The sequence below is a fragment of the Bufo bufo genome, chromosome 2 (assembly GCF_905171765.1).
Source record: "Bufo bufo chromosome 2, aBufBuf1.1, whole genome shotgun sequence".
Lineage (NCBI taxonomy): Eukaryota > Metazoa > Chordata > Amphibia > Anura > Bufonidae > Bufo > Bufo bufo.
The window spans coordinates 606,827,937-606,846,862 of record NC_053390.1 but is presented as its reverse complement, the minus strand read 5'-3'; the positions used below and the strand labels follow the sequence as shown (position 1 = coordinate 606,846,862).

Genomic DNA, 18,926 nt, shown 5'->3' with positions numbered 1-18,926 from the left:
GAATAATGCATCAAGCAGAGAAAACATCTAATGGGATTGCAGAAACTACTAAAATTGGGTTAAGAACTGTCCAATGCATTATTAAAAACTGGAAGGATAGTGGGGACCCATCGTATTCAAGGAAGAAATGTGGCGGGGAAAAAATCCTGAATGATCGTGATCGGCGATCACTTAAACATTTGGTGAAATCAAATCAAAGAAAAACAACAGTAGAACTCAGGGCTATGTTTAGTAGTCAAAGTAAGAGCATTTCCACACGCACAATGCGAAGGGAACTCAAGGGATTGGGACTGAACAGCTGTGTAGCCGTAAGAAAACCACTAATCAGTGAGGCAAACCAGAAAAAAAGGCTTCAATTTGCTAGGGAGCATAAAGATTGGACTCTGGAGCAATGGAAGAAGGTCATGTGGTCTGATGAGTCCAGATTTACCCTGTTCCAGAGTGATGGGCGCATCAGGGTAAGAAGAGAGGCAGATGAAGTGATGCACCCATCATGCCTATTGCCTACTGTACAAGCCTGTGGGGGCAGTGCTATGATCTGGGGTTGCTGCAGTTGGTCAGGTTATTCAATCAATAACATTTTTTTCTTCCCTGATGGCACCGGCATATTCCAAGATGACAATGCCAGGATTCATCTTGCTCAAATTGTGAAGGAGTGGTTCAGGGAGCATGAGACATCATTTTCACACATGAATTTGCCTCCACAGTCCAGACCTTAACCCCATTGAGTATCTTTGGGATGTGCTGGAGAAGGCTTTGCGCAGCAGTCAGACTCTACCATCATCAATGCAAGATCTTGGTGAAAAATTATTGCAACACTGGATGGAAATAAATCTTGTGACATTGCAGAAGCTTATCGAAACAATGCCACAGCGAATGTGTGCCGTAATCAAAGCTAAAGGTTTTTTTTGTGGCGACTTTTTTTTTGGACAGGCAGTGTACCTGTGTGTACTTTGGCTCCCAAATTGTAGGCTGGATGGACCTCGCTTTGGGCACTTGGAAAGCAAAGCTCGCCCACTTGGGAGCCATTTTTAAGTAGAATAAAAGTGCTTTTCCTTGAATAGCATGAAATAGAATAAAAACACAAAGTACACACAGATATGTTTGGAATGCATTTTTATGTTAAACATGCTTATTTGATTAAAAAGTTTGCTCTGTTTTCCTTCTAAACCTTGCATGTACTTATACATTGTGGGCTGCTCAGTCACTGACGGCAACATTCTAAGCTGACATCTTTTCAACAAAATAAAATAAAGCTAACGCGATCCTCCGGTTCAAAAATTATAATAATACTAGCAGAAGGACCCGGCTTTGCACGGGTATATTTCATCTACTTAATTTAACCCCTTCAAACCCGGGCCTGTTTTCACCTTCCTGCCCAGGCCATTTTTTGCAAATCTGACATGTGTCACTTTATGTGGTGATAACTTGAAAACGCTTTTACTTATACAGGCCATTCTGAGATTGTTTTCTCGTAGCATATTTTACTTCATGACAGTGGTAAAAATAAGTAAAAAAAACCAAACATTTTTATTCATAAAAAAAAACAAAATTTACCAAAAATTTGGAAAAATTTGCAAATTTCAATTTCTCTACCTTTTATAATAGATAGTAATACCTTCAAAAATAGTAATTACTTTACATTCCCCATATGTCTACTTCATGTTTTGATCATTTTGAAAATGACATTTTATTTGTTGGGGACGTTAGAAGGCTTAGAAGTATGAAAGCAAATCTTGAAATTTTTAGTAAAATTTCCAAAACCCACTTTTTAAGGACCAGTTCAGGTCTGAAGTCACTTTGTGAGGCTTACATAATAGAAACCAACCAAAAATGACCCCATTTTAGAAACTACTCCCCTCAAGGTATACAAAATTGATTTTACAAACTTTGTTAACCCTTTATGTGTTCCACAAGAATTGATGGAAAATGGAGATGAAATTTCTGAATTTCACTTTATTGGCAGATTTTACATTTTAGTCCATTTTTTTGGAGTTTTTGAATTTTTTCCAGTAGCAAAGCAAGGGTTAACAGCCAAAATAAACTTAATATTTATTACCCTGATTCTGCGTTTTACAGAAACACCCCACATTTGATCGCAAACTGCTGTACGGGCACACGGCAGGGCGCAGAAGGAATGGAACGCCATATGGTTTTTGGAAGGCAAATTTAGCTGAACTGGTTTTTAAATGCCATGTCCCATTTGAAGCCCCCCTGCTGCACCCCTACAGTGGAAACTCAAAAAAGTGACCACATTTTGGAAACTACGGGATAAGGTGCCAGTTTTATTGGTACTATTTTGGGGTACATATGATTTTTTATTGCTCTATATTATGCATGTATTTTTTTTTTATGTATTTCACTTTAGCACAATAGCAGTTTTGAAACAAAAAAAAATGATGTTTTAGTGTCTCCATGTTCTGAGAGCTATAGTTTTTTTTTTTTTTTGAGCTATTGTCTTAGGAGGTGATGTTTTTATTGATACCATTTTGGGGGGCATACTCCTTTTTGATCGCTTGGTGTTGCACTTTTTGTGATGTAAGGTGCCAAAAATGGCTTTTCTTTTACACTGTTTTTATTTTACTTTTTTTATGGTGTTTATCGGACAGGGTGTATCATGTGATATATTTATCGATCCGGTCATTACAAACGCGGTGATACCTAATATGTGTTTTTTTTTTTTCTGTTTTTTATTATAAAATAAGGGGAAAGGGGCGTTTTTTTTTCTTTTTTACTTTATTAATTTTATTACTCTATTAATTTTATTAAATACACTTATTTTTTAACTTTTTTTACTTTACTTTATTTATGACATTCACTTTTGGGGGTCTAATCCCCTCTGCAATGCATTTCAATACATTTGTATTGTAATGCATTGCCTGTTAGTGTATGACACTGAGTCATACACTAACAGGTTGCCAATGAGACCCAGCCTGAAGCTGGATCTCCTCGGCTCCCATAGAAGGCAGTTCCCGATGCCGTGCATGGCATCGGGCTGCCTTGTGTCGCATCGGGTCCCCGCCACAGCTGTGCGGGGACTCGATGCGATCATTAAACTGACACAAACCTCTTCTATGTCGCAGTCAGCGCGGACCGCGGCATAGAAAGGGTTAATCTGCCGGCATCGGCTTTTACAGCGATGCCAGTGGATAAAGCAGGGCCCCGGCTACAACAGGCTGGCGGGCCCCTGCAGTGATCGCGCGCTCACCACTCCGGTGCCCATGCTATCACTATGACATACTATTACGTCAAATTGCGGGAAGGGGTTAATATTTGTGTGTGTCCTTTAAAGATATCAACAGTATCCCCATAACAGTGATCTCTACAGTACCCCGCCCCCTTAACAGTGACCTCCACAGTGCCCGCCCCTTTAACAGTGACCTCCACAGCAGCCTGCCCCCTTAACAGTTACCTCCACATTTCCCTCCCCTTTAACAGTGACCTCCACAGCAACTGCCCCTTTAATAGTGGCCCCTGCCCCCTTTAAGTGACCTCCACAGTGCCTGCCCCTTTAATAGTGACCTCCACAGAAGCTTGCCCCCTTAACCGCCTCATGACCACCTAATGCAGGACTGCGTCCTGCGGTCGGTCGATCTGTTCCTCCTGGACGCATCGACGCGTCCTCTCGCGAGACGCGAGATTTCCTGTGAATGCGAGCACACAGAAGCGTGCATTCACAGGATCGGGAGGTGAACAAGGCTGTAGATGCGATTTTTTTAACCCCAAAAAGGTATACAGGGAGTGCAGAATTATTAGGCAAGTTGTATTTTTGAGGATTAATTTTATTATTGAACAACAACCATGTTCTCAATGAACCCAAAAAACTCATTAATATCAAAGCTGAATATTTTTGGAAGTAGTTTTTAGTTTGTTTTTAGTTTTAGCTATTTTTGGGGGATATCTGTGTGTGCAGGTGACTTTTACTGTGCATAATTATTAGGCAACTTAACAAAAAACAAATATATACCCATTTCAATTATTTATTTTTACCAGTGAAACCAATATAACATCTCAACATTCACAAATATACATTTCTGACATTCAAAAACAAAACAAAAACAAATCAGTGACCAATATAGCCACCTTTCTTTGCAAGGACACTCAAAAGCCTGCCATCCATGGATTCTGTCAGTGTTTTGATCTGTTCACCATCAACATTGCGTGCAGCAGCAACCACAGCCTCCCAGACACTGTTCAGAGAGGTGTACTGTTTTCCCTCCTTGTAAATCTCACATTTGATGATGGACCACAGGTTCTCAATGGGGTTCAGATCAGGTGAACAAGGAGGCCATGTCATTAGATTTTCTTCTTTTATACCCTTTCTTGCCAGCCACGCTTTGGAGTACTTGGACGCGTGTGATGGAGCATTGTCCTGCATGAAAATCATGTTTTTATTGAAGGATGCAGACTTCTTCCTGTACCACTGCTTGAAGAAGGTGTCTTCCAGAAACTGGCAGTAGGACTGGGAGTTGAGCTTGACTCCATCCTCAACCCGAAAAGGCCCCACAAGCTCATCTTTGATGATACCAGCCCAAACCAGTACTCCACCTCCACCTTGCAGGCGTCTGAGTCGGACTGGAGCTCTCTGCCCTTTACCAATCCAGCCACGGGCCCATCCATCTGGCCCATCAAGACTCACTCTCATTTCATCAGTCCATAAAACCTTAGAATAATCAGTCTTGAGATATTTCTTGGCCCAGTCTTGACGTTTCAGCTTGTGTGTCTTGTTCAGTGGTGGTCGTCTTTCAGCCTTTCTTACCTTGGCCATGTCTCTGAGTATTGCACACCTTGTGCTTTTGGGCACTCCAGTGATGTTGCAGCTCTGAAATATGGCCAAACTGGTGGCAAGTGGCATCTTGGCAGCTGCACGCTTGACTTTTCTCAGTTCATGGGCAGTTATTTTGCGCCTTGGTTTTTCCACACGCTTCTTGCGACCCTGTTGACTATTTTGAATGAAACGCTTGATTGTTCGATGATCACGCTTCAGAAGCTTTGCAATTTTAAGAGTGCTGCATCCCTCTGCAAGATATCTCACTATTTTTTACTTTTCTGAGCCTGTCAAGTCCTTCTTTTGACCCATTTTGCCAAAGGAAAGAAATTTGCCTAATAATTATGCACACCTAATATAGGGTGTTGATGTCATTAGACCACACCCCTTCTCATTACAGAGATGCACATCACCTAATATGCTTAATTGGTAGTAGGCTTTCGAGCCTATACAGCTTGGAGTAAGACAACATGCATAAAGAGGATGATGTGGTCAAAATACTCATTTGCCTAATAATTCTGCACGCAGTGTATTAGACACTGTTTTGTTAACAGCGTCTAATATAATTGCTACCTGGTCATCTGGTGGTCCCTTTTGCTTGGATCGACCACCAGAGGACACAGGCGGCTCTGTAAGTAGCACCAAACACCACTACACTACACCCCCCCTGTCACTTATTAACCCCTTATTAACCCCTGATCACCCCATATTAGACTCCCTGATCACCCCCCTGTCATTGATCACCCCCCTGTAAGGCTCCATTCAGACGTCCGTATGTGTTTTGCGGATCCGCGGATCCGCAAAACACGGACACCGCGGATTCGCAAAACACGGACACCCGCAATGTGCTTTCTGCATTTTGCGGATCCGCACATTGTGAGACGACACGACAGTCACAAAAAATACATCCAAGATAGATGCATGTAGCAGTGTAGTTGTGCCCTATGTGTCGTGCGACTTATCATAGTATTGTAGCCGTAGCCTAAAGCTGACCTACAGCAGTGAAGAAAAATGGCTGGGTTGTTATGGAAAACTGGAGTAAAACTGTGTGTATATGTAGACTAACAGCCTGCGAGCTTCTATTGGCTTATAAGGGACATGTGACCATGTGTATGGCAGTTGGGAATTGAAGAGAAAGACTTACAGGATTGTATTGGCTAATGCAGGTCATTTTTTGGGAATATCTCCGGATTGGTATGTCCTAGGGAGCTGAGACACGGTCTAAAACCTTCCCGGACACCTGATGTACCTTTGTGCCAAATGTGGTGAAGATCGGTCCAATCGTTTGGTCGCACATAAAGAACAGCCCAACACTTCCTACATGTCCAGCCCTCCTCTTGGATTGGCCAGTGCTGTTCACATAAGCAGTGCTGGCTAATCCAAGGGCAGGAGGAAGTGTAATGGGCTACCACACAGTATGTATCAAGCAGTCTGAAAAGCTGTCCCTATATAGTGTATAACTGCTTCTCCTTGCCTTCCATACTTACTGATAGCAAGTACTGACAGCGGTTTTTGCTATATATCCCCAAGGGACTTGTTATAATAATCTTTATTTATATAGCGCCAACATATTCCTCAGCACTTTACAATTGTTAGTTAGCGAGCGCATTCGCTTGGGATATGGAACACAGATACAGTACATTGTCAGCGCTGACCATTGACAGTGAAGCATGTTAGGGAGACAAGGAGGAAGTGTTTATATAGTGTATAAGGTCATATTTTAATGTTTTGGAGGGAGGCAGTAAGGGCAGCAGGACAGCTCTTTAAACCTTCTTCAGAGTTCACTATAGTGCTGAACGCTCTTCAGAGTTCACTATAGTGCTGAACGCTCAACACCAATTAGAAACAACTTCAGAGACAGTTTTTTAGTAAAATAGTGCAAAATCACTAAATAAAGTATAATGCTAAAGAAATCATCATCAATTCCTCTACACTTGAAAAAGTGCAGGTTCTCTTTAACTCTTTAACCCTTAGGATACCGGAGGTTTTTTCATTTTTGCGTTTTCATTTTTCTTCCCTATTTTCCTTGAGCCATAACTTTTTTATATTTCTGGTCCCATAGCTGTATGAGGGCTTATTTTTTGCGGAACAGGCATAAAATGGCATAAAATGTAGTGGGAAGCAGTAAAAAAATTCCAAATGGGGTGGAATTGGAAGAAAAAAAGGCAATTCCTCCACCATTTTGCGGGTTTTGCTCCTATGGTGTTTCATTCACAGCAAAACTGACCCATGGCCTTCATTCTCTGGGTCAGTACGATTACAACGATACCCATATGTATAGGTTCTTTATGTTTAAATAGTGTAAAAATAAATTTAATCTTTGATTATTATTATTTTTTACATCACCATATTCTGACCCCCATAACTTTTTTATACTTATGTCTACTGAGCTGTTTAGGAGCTAATTTCTTGTGGAACAATCTGTAGTTTTTATTGATACCATTTTGGAGTGTGCATGATTTTTTTTAATCACATTTTATTTTAAAAAAATTGGGTAAAAAAAAGCTATGAAAAAATGGCAAATCGGCCATTTTTACCCTTTTTTCCGTTACTCCATTCGCCGTATTGGAATTTTTTTTTCTATTTTATTAGTATGGATGTTTTCAGTCGCAGTGATACCCAAGGCAGAGAAAGCAAGCCCGATGGCAGAGAAGGCAAGCCCGATGCCTTCCATAGACATCGGGGCTTGCCTTCTACGGAAGTCTATGAGAGCCAGCCCTTGGGCTGGCTCTCACAGGCAGGCTATCAGCATAAAAGCTGACAGCCAATGTATTACAATACAAGTTGTGTTTTAATGCATTGCAGAGGGGATCAGACCCCAGAAGTTGAAGTCCCATAGTGGGACAAAAAAAAAAGTGTTTTTCATAATAATAAAAATTACGTTTCAAGTAAAAAAATATGTGCCAAAATAAAACACATACAATTGTTAAAAAATAGGAAAAACAGACATATTGGGTGTTGCCGTGTCCGTAATGACCAGCTTTACAAAAAATATCACATCATCCACCCCCTCACCTGAACGCCGTAGAAAAAATAAAATAAAAACTGTGCTAAAACAACCATTTTTTGTCACCTTACATCACAAAAAGTGCAACACCAAGCGATCAAAAAGGCATAGGCCCCCCAAAATGGTACTAATCAAACCATCACTTCATCCTGCAAAAAATGAGCCCCTACATAAAACAATCAGGCAAAAAAAAATAATAATATGACTCACTAAAACATGATTTTCTTTTGTTTAAAAAAATGCTGTTATTGTGTAAAACTTAAATAAAAAAAAGGATATATATTAGGTATTGCTGCATCCGTAAAAACCTGCTGTTTAAAAATATCACATGAACTAACCCCCCAGTCAATTATCTCCCAAAAATCTAAAAGACACTTAAACTTAAATAGACTCATCCTTGATTAGATTTACCGCATTGAATTTAAAGGGCTTCTGTCACCCCCAAAACCCTTTTTATTTTTTTGAGCTTGTTAAAATCCTTTTATTACGACCATTCCCTATATAGGGCTCTTACCTTTGGCTGTGGCTTCTTTTCCTTAAAAAACGATCTTTTAAAATATGCAAATCAGTTCACTACCAGCAAGTAGGGCGTCTACTTGCTGGTAGCCGCCGCAAAAAAATGCCCCCTCGTCCTTTTGATTGACAGGGCCAGGGAGCGCTCTCCTCCTCCGGCTGGCCCTGTCATCATTTCAAATCCCGCGCCTGTCTTCATTCGGCTCAGGCGCTCTGAGAGAAGGAGGCTCGCCTCCTCAGCACTCCCTCAGTGCGCCTGCGCTGATGACGTCAAAGATAGTTTTTTAAGGAAAAGAAGCCACAGCCTAAGGTAAGAGCCCTATGTAGGGAATAGTCGTTATAAAAGGATTTTAACAAGCCAAAAAAAAAAAGGGTTTTGGGGGTGACAGAAGCCCTTTAATGTTCTTTTGCTAATCCCTCTCTCAGCCAACTCTCAGTCAGCATTCACTGTTGAGAGGGTCTTTCAGCACATAAAGCTGAAGCAGCTGTTGGTGGGCGATTCCATCATAAGAGGTGTGAAGTTTGAGGAGAATGGTGTTGTAAGATGTCTCCCTGGTGCTACCGCTAGCAGGGATAGACGACGGATCCTTAATATTGTTAGGCAAGCAAAACAGGAAAGGGAAGTGGATGTTATTGTCCATCTGGGGACAAACGATCTGGCTTGCAATGAGGTTTCAAAGGTGAAAGAAGCTTTTCACACACTTGGAAAGGATATACGGGAGGTTGCATCAACTGTTTCATTCTCTGCAGTTTTGCCTGTGCATAACCTTCAGCATGATAGGAAGATGCGCATTAAGGAATTCAATGTATGGCTTAGTGAATGGTGTCGGAACCAAGGGTTTGGCTTTGTGTCTCATGTTAGCTCTTGTTGGAATGGAAAAGAACTGTACAAGAAAGATGGTTTGCATCTTTCTCTCAAAGGAATGAATGTCCTCGGTGAACAGTTCCAAGTATTTGCTAAGGAGCATTTAAACTAGGAAAGGGGGGCAAAAGAGTGATAATGCAGCAGTCCGACTGCCCCCCGGAACAATGCCAGAAGATGCCAGTAGCACAAAGGTTAAGAAATGACAAGCTCAGATTCTTATCTACAAATGCTCGCAGTTTAGGGAATAAGATCAATGAACTTGAGGATATAATGGCATCTGAGAATATAGATGTAGTGGCTGTTACTGAGACGTGGTTCAAGGGGAGTAATGACTGGGATATATCAATACCAGGGTTCTCTCTATACAGGAAAGACATAAAAGGCAAGAAGGGGGGAGGGGTGGCCCTGTATGTGAAAGACAGCATAAAATCGAATTTGATACAAGTTAGCGAGAACAATTTAGAGTCAGTTTGGGTTACCTTGCAGCTTGATAATCATAAGGTAACTCGTGTAGGTGTGATATATATACCACCTAGCCAAGTCAAAGAATTAGATGATCCACCAGTTGAGGAAATAGCTAAAATGACATTGAAGGGGGAAGTTATCATTATGGGAGACTTCAATCTTCCTGATGTAAACTGGAAAACCAAAATAGCTAGTTCTGCCAGGAGTACAGATATTCTAAATTCCCTACTGGGATTATCTCTACAGCAAGTAGTTGAGGAGCCAACCCGGAAGGAGGCCATTTTAGATTTAGTATTCACAAATGGGAATTTGGTATATGATATTACTGTAGGGGAAAGCTTGGGATCTAGTGATCACCAGTCAGTGTGGTTTACTATAAGTACAGTGACTGAGTCACACCACACAAAAACAAAAGTTTTAGATTTTAGAAAAACTGACTTTTCTAAAATTAGATTAGTGGTATACGAGTCCCTATCAGATTGGAACAGTTTCATTGGAGTCCAGGAGAAATGGGACTACTTAAAAGAGGCACTATTGAAGGCAACAGAAAATTGCATTAGGCTTGTCAGTAAAAGCAAAAAAAGGAAAAGACCACTGTGGTACTCAGCAGAAGTGGCCAAAATCATTAAAAACAAAAAGATAGCATTTAGGAATTATAAAAAAAAAAAAACGAGGATGACAGGCAAATTTACAAGATTAGGCAGAGAGAGGCCAAACAAGTTATAAGAGCTTCTAAAGCATAGGCAGAAGAGAAATTAGCTCAGTCAGGGAAAAAAGGCAATATGGCATTCTTCAGATACATAAATGAAAAAAGGAAACTAAAACAAGGAATTACAAAATTAAAAACAAAAGAAGGAAGGTATATGGAAGAAGATAAAGAACTAGCTGACTGCCTCAATGAATACTTCTGTTCAGTCTTTACGAAGGAAAATGAAGGAAAAGGACCTCAGTTAGGAAAGAAGACTAATGAATCTTTTGATGCATGTGTCTTTACAGAGGAAGAGGTCCTAAGTCAGCTGTCTAAAATTAATACAAATAAGTCACAGGGGCCTGATGGGATACACCCAAAGCTATAAAAGAGCTCAGCGGTGAACTAGCAAAACCATTAACATATTTATTTAACCAATCACTGGCAACAGGAGTCGTCCCAGAAGATTGAAAATTAGCAAATGTTGTGTCGATTCACAAGAAAGGTAGTAGGGAGGAATCGGGCAACTATAGGCCAGTAAGCCTGACATCAATAGTGGTGAAATTAATGGAAACCATACTTAAGGAGAGGATTGTGGAACATCTAAAATTCCATGGATTGAAAGATGAAAAACAGCATGGGTTTACTTCAGGGAGATCACGTCAAACTAATCTTATTGATTTTTTTGATTGGGTGACTAAAACAATAGATGGCGGAGGTGCAGTAGACATCGCTTATCTAGACTTCAGTAAGGCTTTCGATACTGTCCCACACCAATAAATTGCAGTCTTTGGGCTTGGACTCCCATATTGTTGAATGGATTAGGCAGTGGCTGAGGGACAGGCAACAGAGGGTTGTAGTAAATGGAGTATATTCAGACCAAGGTCTTGTTACCAGTGGGGTACCTCAGGGATCTGTTCTGGGACCCATATTGTTTAATATCTTTATCAGCGAAATTGCAGAAGGCCTCGATGGTAAGGTGTGTCTTTTTGCTGATGACACAAAGATTTGTAACAGGGTTGATGTTCCTGGAGGGATACACCAAATGGAAAAGGATTTAGGAAAACTAGAGGAATGGTCAAAAATCTGGCAACTAAAATTTAATGTGGATAAGTGCAAAATAATGCACCTGGGGCGTAAAAACCCAAGAGCAGAATATAAAATCAGTGATACAGTCCTAACCTCAGTATCTGAGGAAAGGGATTTAGGGTTCATTATTTCAGAAGACTTAAAGGTAGGCAGACAATGTCATAGAGCAGCAGGAAATGCTGGCAGAATGCTTGGGTGTATAGGGAGAGGCATTACTAGTAGAAAGAGGGAGGTGCTCATGCCGCTCTACAGAGCACTAGTGAGACCTCATTTGGAGTATTGTGCTCAGTACTGGAGACCATATCTACAGAAGGATATTTATACTTTGGAGAGAGTTCAGAGAAGAGCTACTAAACTGGTACATGGATTGCAGGATAAAACTTACCAGGAAAGATTAAAGGACCTTAACATGTATAGCTTGGAAGAAAGACGAGACAGAGGGGATATGATAGAAACTGTGAAGGAGTTTAAGCATGCATGGGATAGGCATAAGGCCATCCTTCATATAAGATAGGGCCAGGGGCTATCCATAGTACTCAGTATATTAGGCAGACTAGATGGGCCAAATGGTTCTTATCTGCCGACACATTCTATGTTCCTATATAATTTTTGTCCGTACAGCACTTCCTACATTCCTTAAAGTAGTCAGTTTTCCTTGAGTCTGCATTGCCATTATTCACACAAAATTTATCAAATGTCTCACATTGTTTGTTAAATTTGGTGTATCTTTAAACCTAACACTTTTGTCTGGAAATAGGAGTTTTCAATGTTTTGCAACTTTTTACAAAAGTCACAATGATAAATCTGGAGTGAAATTTATCACAAAATGTTTGCACAGCTGATCCAAAAAAGTTACAGAGCCCTATTCTGTAACTTTTAGGATGTGATAAATTCCCCTAAGGTGTCCAGGTCAAATGATGATGACACATGGGCATGGGTCATTACTAGAGTTGAGCGAACTTTAGGGTTTTCGGCACCCGGACCCAAACCCGAACATTTATGTAAAAGTTTGGGTTCGGTGTTCAGCGATTTTTATGGCGCTTTTTGAAATCAACAAGCGTCATACTACTTGCCCCAAAAGGCCATCACAGCCATGCCTACTATTGGCATGGCTGTGATTGGCCAACTGCAGCATGTGACCCAGCCACTATTTAAGCTAGAGTCACGTAGCGCCGCCCATCACTCTGCTCAGATTAGTGTAGGGAGAGGCTGCAGCTGCTGTGAGGGAGAGATCAGGGAGAAATCTTATCAATAACAGTTTTTTGTACTCAGCGATCTACAGCAAATGTGTTTTGTGGGTGCAGTGCACAATTTTTTTAAGCCTGCCCTGAACCAACTACTGCTGAAAACAAACTTTTTTTTCTTCAGTTAGTCAATATCAATACATAATCGGCAGCCATTTTATGCAACGATAGTGCACCAGCACAGGCTATCTGCATGTCTGCAAGTCCAGAAATACAGCTTTTTGCTTACTGGGGTTAAAAAAAATACATCTGCTAAATATAGTGCACATCTGGGATTACACGTGCATAAGTGATTGTCACATTTAGGCCAGAAATACGGCTTTGGCATACTGGGGTGAAAAAAGCCTCTGATATACTGCACTTCTGGGATTACACATGCATAAGTGATTGTCACATTTAGGCCAGAAATACGTCTTTGGCATACTGGGGTGAAAAAAGCCTCTTATATAATGCACATCTGGGATCACACGTGCATAAGTGATTGTCAGATTTAGGCCAGAAATACGGCTTTGGCATACTGTGGTGAAAAAAGCCTCCGATATATTGCACATCTGGGATTACACGTGCATAAGTGACTGTCACATTTAGGCCAGAAATACGGCTTTTTGGTTACTGGGGTGAAAAAACCCTCTAATATACTGCAAATCTGGAATAAGGCATGCATAAGTGAGTGTCACATTAAGGCCAGAAATACGGCTTTTTGGTTACTGGGGTAAAAAAACCCTCTAATATACTACACATCTGGGATTAGACATGCATAAGTGACTGTCACATTTAGGCCAGAAATACGGATTTTTGGTTATAGGGGTGAAAAAACCCTCTAATATACTGCACATCTGGGATTAGACAAACATAAGTGACTGTCACATTTAGGCCAGAAATACGGCTTTTTGGTTATTGGGGGGAAAAAACCCTCCAATATACTGCACATCTGGGATTACACATGCATAAGTGATTGTCACATTTAGGCCAGAAATACGGCTTTTTGGTTACTGGGGTGAAAAAAACCTCTAATATACTGCACATCTAGGATTAGACAAGCATAAGTGACTGTCACATTTAGGCAAGAAATATGGCTTTTTGGTTACTGGGTTAAAAAAAAAACCTCAAATGCAATGTTTCCCAACCAGTGTGCCTCCAGCTGTTGCAAAACTACAACCCAGCATGCCCGGACAGCCTTTGGCTGTGCGGACATGCTGGGAGGTGTAGTTTTGCAACAGTTGGAGGCACACTGGTTGGGAAACACTGCTCTAATATACTGCACAGCTAGGATTAGACAAGCATAAGTGACTGTCACATTTAGGCCAGAAATACATCTTTTTGGTTACTGGGGTGAAAAAACCCTCTAATATATTGCATATCTGGGATAAGACGTGCATACGTGAGTGTCACATTTAGGCCAGAAATACGGCTTTTTGGTTACTGGGTTGAAAAAACCCTCTAATATACTGCACATCTAGGATTAGGCAAGCATAAGTGACTGTCACATTTAGGCAAGAAATACGGTTTTGGCATACTGGGGTGAAAAAAGCCTCTGATATACTGCATATCTGGGATTATACGTGCATAAGTGACTGTCATTTTTAGGCCAGAAATACGGCTTTTTGGTTACTGGGGTGAAAAAACCCTCTAATATACTGCACATCTGGGATAAGACATGCATAAGTGACTGTCACATTTAGACCAGAAATACATCTTTTTGCTTACTGGGGTGAAAAAACCCTCTAATATACTGCACATCTGGGATTAATCGTGCATAAGTGAGTGTCACATTTAGGCCACAAATACTGCTGTCATATAGAGTTAAAAAAAAAAAAATTATTGGCGGTTAATTATTTTTAACAGACTAACCACTTTTTACTTTGCTTTGTAAACGCTAACTATGAGGCAAAAATCTAATAAGGGACGCGGTCATGGTCGTGGTGTTAGTGTTGGTGGAGCCTCTGGTGCAGGGAGAGTACGTGGCCGTTCTGCCACAGCTACACATCCTACTGAACCTACTACCTCAGGTCCTAGTAGCCGTCAGAATCTACAGCGATATTTGGTCGGGCCTAATGCCGTTCTAAGGATGGTAAGGCCTGAGCAAGTACAGGCGCTAGTCAATTGGGTGGCCAACAGTGGATCCAGCACGTTCACATTATCTCCCACCCAGTCTTCTGCAGAAAGCGCACAGGTGGCGCCTGAAACCCATGCCCATCAGTCTGTCACATCACCCCCGTGCATATAGTGGAACCTGTCTGAGCCTCAAGTCATGCAGCAGTCTATAATGCTGTTTGAAGACTCTGCTGGCAGGGTTTTTCCCAAGGCATCCACCTAGCCCTTCCCCAGTGGTGGAAGACATAGAATGCACTGACGCACAACCACTTATGTTTCCTGATGAGGATATGGGAATACCACCTCAGAAAGTCTCTGATGATGACGAAACACAGGTGCCAACTTCTGCGTCTTTCTGCAGATCGAAAAGGAGGTCAGGGAGGAAGACTGGGTGGAAGACGATGCAGGGGACGATGAGGTCCTAGACCCCACATGGAATGAAAGTCGTGCCACTGACTTTCAGAGTTCCGTGGAAGAGGCAGTGGTGAGACCGAGCCAACAGCGTAGCAAAAGCGGGAGCAGGGTGCAAAAGCAGAGCAGCCGTCGCCAAAACAGTTTGCCTGCTACTGGCCACCGTCACCAGGGACTGAGCACACCAAAGGCAGCTTCAAGGAGTTCCCTGGCATGGCACTTCTTCACACAATGTGCTGACGACAAGACCCGAGTGGTTTGCATGCTGTGCCATCAGAGCCTGAAGCGAGGCATTAACGTTCTGAACCTTAGCACAACCTGCATGACCAGGCATCTACATGTGAGACACGGGTTGCAGTGGAGTAAGCACCTTCAAAACCAAAAAAGGGCTCAGGCCCCTCCTGCTCCCTCTTCTGCTGCTGCCTCGGCCTCTTCCTCCGCCTCTGGAGGAACGTTGGCACCTGCCGCCCAGCAAACAGAGAATGTGCCACCAACAACACCACCTCCGTCACCAAGCATCTCCACCATGTTACACGGAAGCGTTCAGCTCTCCATTTCACAAACCTTTGAGAGAAAGCGTAAATTCCCACCTAGCCACCCTCGATCCCTGGCCCTGAATGCCTGCATTTCTAAACTGCTGGCCTTTGAAATGCTGTCATTCAGGCTAGTGGAGACGGACAGCTTCAAACAGATCATGTCGCTTGCTGTCCCACAGTACGTCGTTCCCAGCCGCCACTACTTCTCCAGGAGAGCCGTGCCCTCCCTGCACAACCAAGTATCGGATAAAATCAAGTGTGCACTGCGCAACGCCATCTGTGGCAAGGTCCACCTAACCACAGATACGTGGACCAGTAAGCACGGCCAGGAACGCTATATCTCCCTAATTGCACACTGGGTAAATGTAGTGGCGGCTGGGCCCCAGGCGGAGAGCTGTTTGGCGCACGTCCTTCCGCCGCCAAGGATCACAGGGCATCATTCTTTGCCTCCTGTTGCCTCCTCTTCTACCACCTCCTCATTCGGTCAGCGACAGACCTTCACCACCAACTTTAGCACAGCCAGGGGTAAATGTCAGCAGGCCTTTCTAAAACGAATGTGGTTGGGGGACAGGCCCCACACCGCGCAGGAGTTGTGGCGGGGTATAGAACAACAGACCGACGAGTGATTGCTGTTAGTGAGCCTCAAGCCCGGCCTTGTTTTGTGCGATAATGGGCGAAATCTCGTTGCAGTTCTGGGACTAGCCGGTTTGACGCACATCCCTTGCCTGGCGCATGTGCTGAATTTGGAGGTGCAGAAATTCATTCACAACTACCCCGACATGTTTGAGCTGCTGCATAAAGTGCGGGCCGTCTGTGCGCGCTTCCCTCGTTCTCATCCTGCCGCCGCACGGCTGTCTGCTCTACAGCGCAACTTCGTCCTTCCCGCTCACCGCCTCATATGCGACGTGCCCACCAGGTGGAACTCCAACTTGCACATGCTGGAGAGACTGTGCGAGCAGCAGCAGGCCATAGTGGAGTTTCAACTGCAGCACGCACGGGTCAGTCGCACTGCGGAACAGCACCACTTCACCACCAATGACTGGGCCTCCATGTGAGACCTGTGTGCCCTGTTGCGCTGTTTCAAGTACTCCACCAACATGGCCAGTGGCGATGATGCCGTTATCAGCATTACAATACCACTTCTATGTCTCCTTGAGAAAACACTTAGGGCGATGATGGAAGAGGATGTGGCCCAGGACGAGGACGAGGAAGAGGGATCATCTCTAACACTTTCAGGCCAGTCTTTTAGAAGTGGCTTAGAAAGAGGATTTTTGCAACAGCAGAGGCCAGGTACAAATTTGGCCAGCCAGGGCCCACTACCGGAGGAGGAGGAGGATGAGGAGGAGGAGTATGGGGATGATGCATGTTCACAGTGGGGTGGCATCCAACGCAGCTAGGGCCCATCACTGTTGCGTGGCTGGGGGGATACGGAGGACGCAGACAATACGCCTCCCACAGAGTCAGTAGTGCTGACTACTGGGTGGCCACCCTGCTGGATCCCTGTTACAAAGACAATGTGCCGTCCTTAATTCCCTCACTGGAGCGTGATCGGAAGATGCGCGACTACAGGCGCACGCTGGTAGACGCACTCCTGAGAGCATTCCCGACTGACGCCGGGGGTCAAGTGGAAGCACAAGGCGAAGGCAGGGGAGGAGGAAGAGGTCGCCAACGCAGCTGTGTCAGCGCCAGCACCTCAGAAGGCAGGGTTAGCATGGCCGACATGTGGAAAAGCTTTGTCACCTCGCCGCAAGAACCGGCCCCAACTGCTGATATGGAGCGTGTTAGCAGGAGGCAGCATTTGAACAACATGGTGGAACTGACCTGTGCACACGACTAAACTTACTGACTGATGGTTCTGCCCCATTCAACCTCTGGGTCTCCAAATTGTCCACATGGCCAGAGCTTGCCCTGTATGCCTTGGAGGTGCTGGCCTGCCCTGCAGCCAGTGTACTCTCTGAACGTGTATTTAGCATGGCAGGAGGAGTCATTACAGACAGATGCAGCCGTCTGTCCACAGCCAACGTGGACAAGCTCACTTTCATTAAAATGAACCAGGCTTGGATCCCTCAGGACTTGTCTGTACCTTGTGCAGAATAGACAGTTCTATAAGCCTCAACCATTCATCCTTGCACTTATTCCTTTTTTTTTTATATGTCCCAATATTTTGGGGGATACCCCTATGTAAAAATGCAAAATAACACACATCTGTGTTGGCTACCTATTCCTCCTTCGCCGCCGCTTCCACCTAGACCGCCACGTGAGCCTACATTGCCACATATACCCATTCACCGCCTCCTCAACCTCTTCCTCCTACATCATTCCTTATTTTAATTTTTTTAAGGTCTTTTATGTTTTTTTAATTCATTTCCCTATCCACATTTGCCATGCTCTTAACCCCTTAAGGACCGGGCTCATTTTCACCTTCAAGACCAGGCCATTTTTTGCAAATCTGACCAATCTCACTTTATGTGGTGATAACTTTAAAACGCTTTGACTTATCCAGGCAATTCTGAGATAGTTTTTTCGTCACATATTGTACTTCATGACACTGTTAAAATGGAGTAAAAAAAAATTCATTTTTATTTATAAAAAAAATACCAAATTTACAAAAAATTTTGAAAAATTTGCTCATTTTTAAGTTTCAATTTCTCTACTTCTATAATACATAGTAATACCTACAAAAATATTTATTACTTTACATTCCCCATATGTCTACTTCATGTTTGGATCATTTTGGGAATGATATTTTATTTTTTGCGGATGTTACAAGGCTTAGAAGTTTATAAGTAAATCTTGAAATTTCTCAGAAATTTTCAAAAACCAACTTTTTAACCCCTTAGGGACCCATGACGTATCGGTACGGCATGGTTCCTGAGTCCTTAAGGACCCATGACATACCGGTACGTCATGTGTTGTTCCGATCACCGCCGCCCGGCGGGCGGTGATCGGAACAAGGTGTCTGGTCAAATCATTGAGCAGGCACCTCAGCTAAATGCGCGGGGGGTCCCGTGACCCCCCCTTGTCGGCGATCGCCGCAAACCGCAGGTCAATTCAGACCTGCGGTTTGCGGCTTTTCTAAGTTGTGGCGGCGGCGGAGGTGGAGCCATCGGGTCCCCATAGGGCTGTGGGGGGGACCCGATGGCATGGAAGGCAGCGCGATATCTAAGGAAGGCATCGCGCTGCCTTCCTGTGATGTGCCTGTGAGATCCAGCCCCCTGGATCTCACAGGCCGGAAGCTGTATAAGT

The 18,926-nt window shown here is 43.3% G+C and overlaps 1 long non-coding RNA gene across 1 annotated transcript in view; it reads left to right on the top strand.

Annotated features, from left to right (window-relative positions):
- The window catches only part of LOC120989938, a 90,763-nt gene that overhangs the window by 18,152 nt on the left and 53,685 nt on the right, over positions 1-18,926 (top strand). The window lies entirely within an intron of this gene.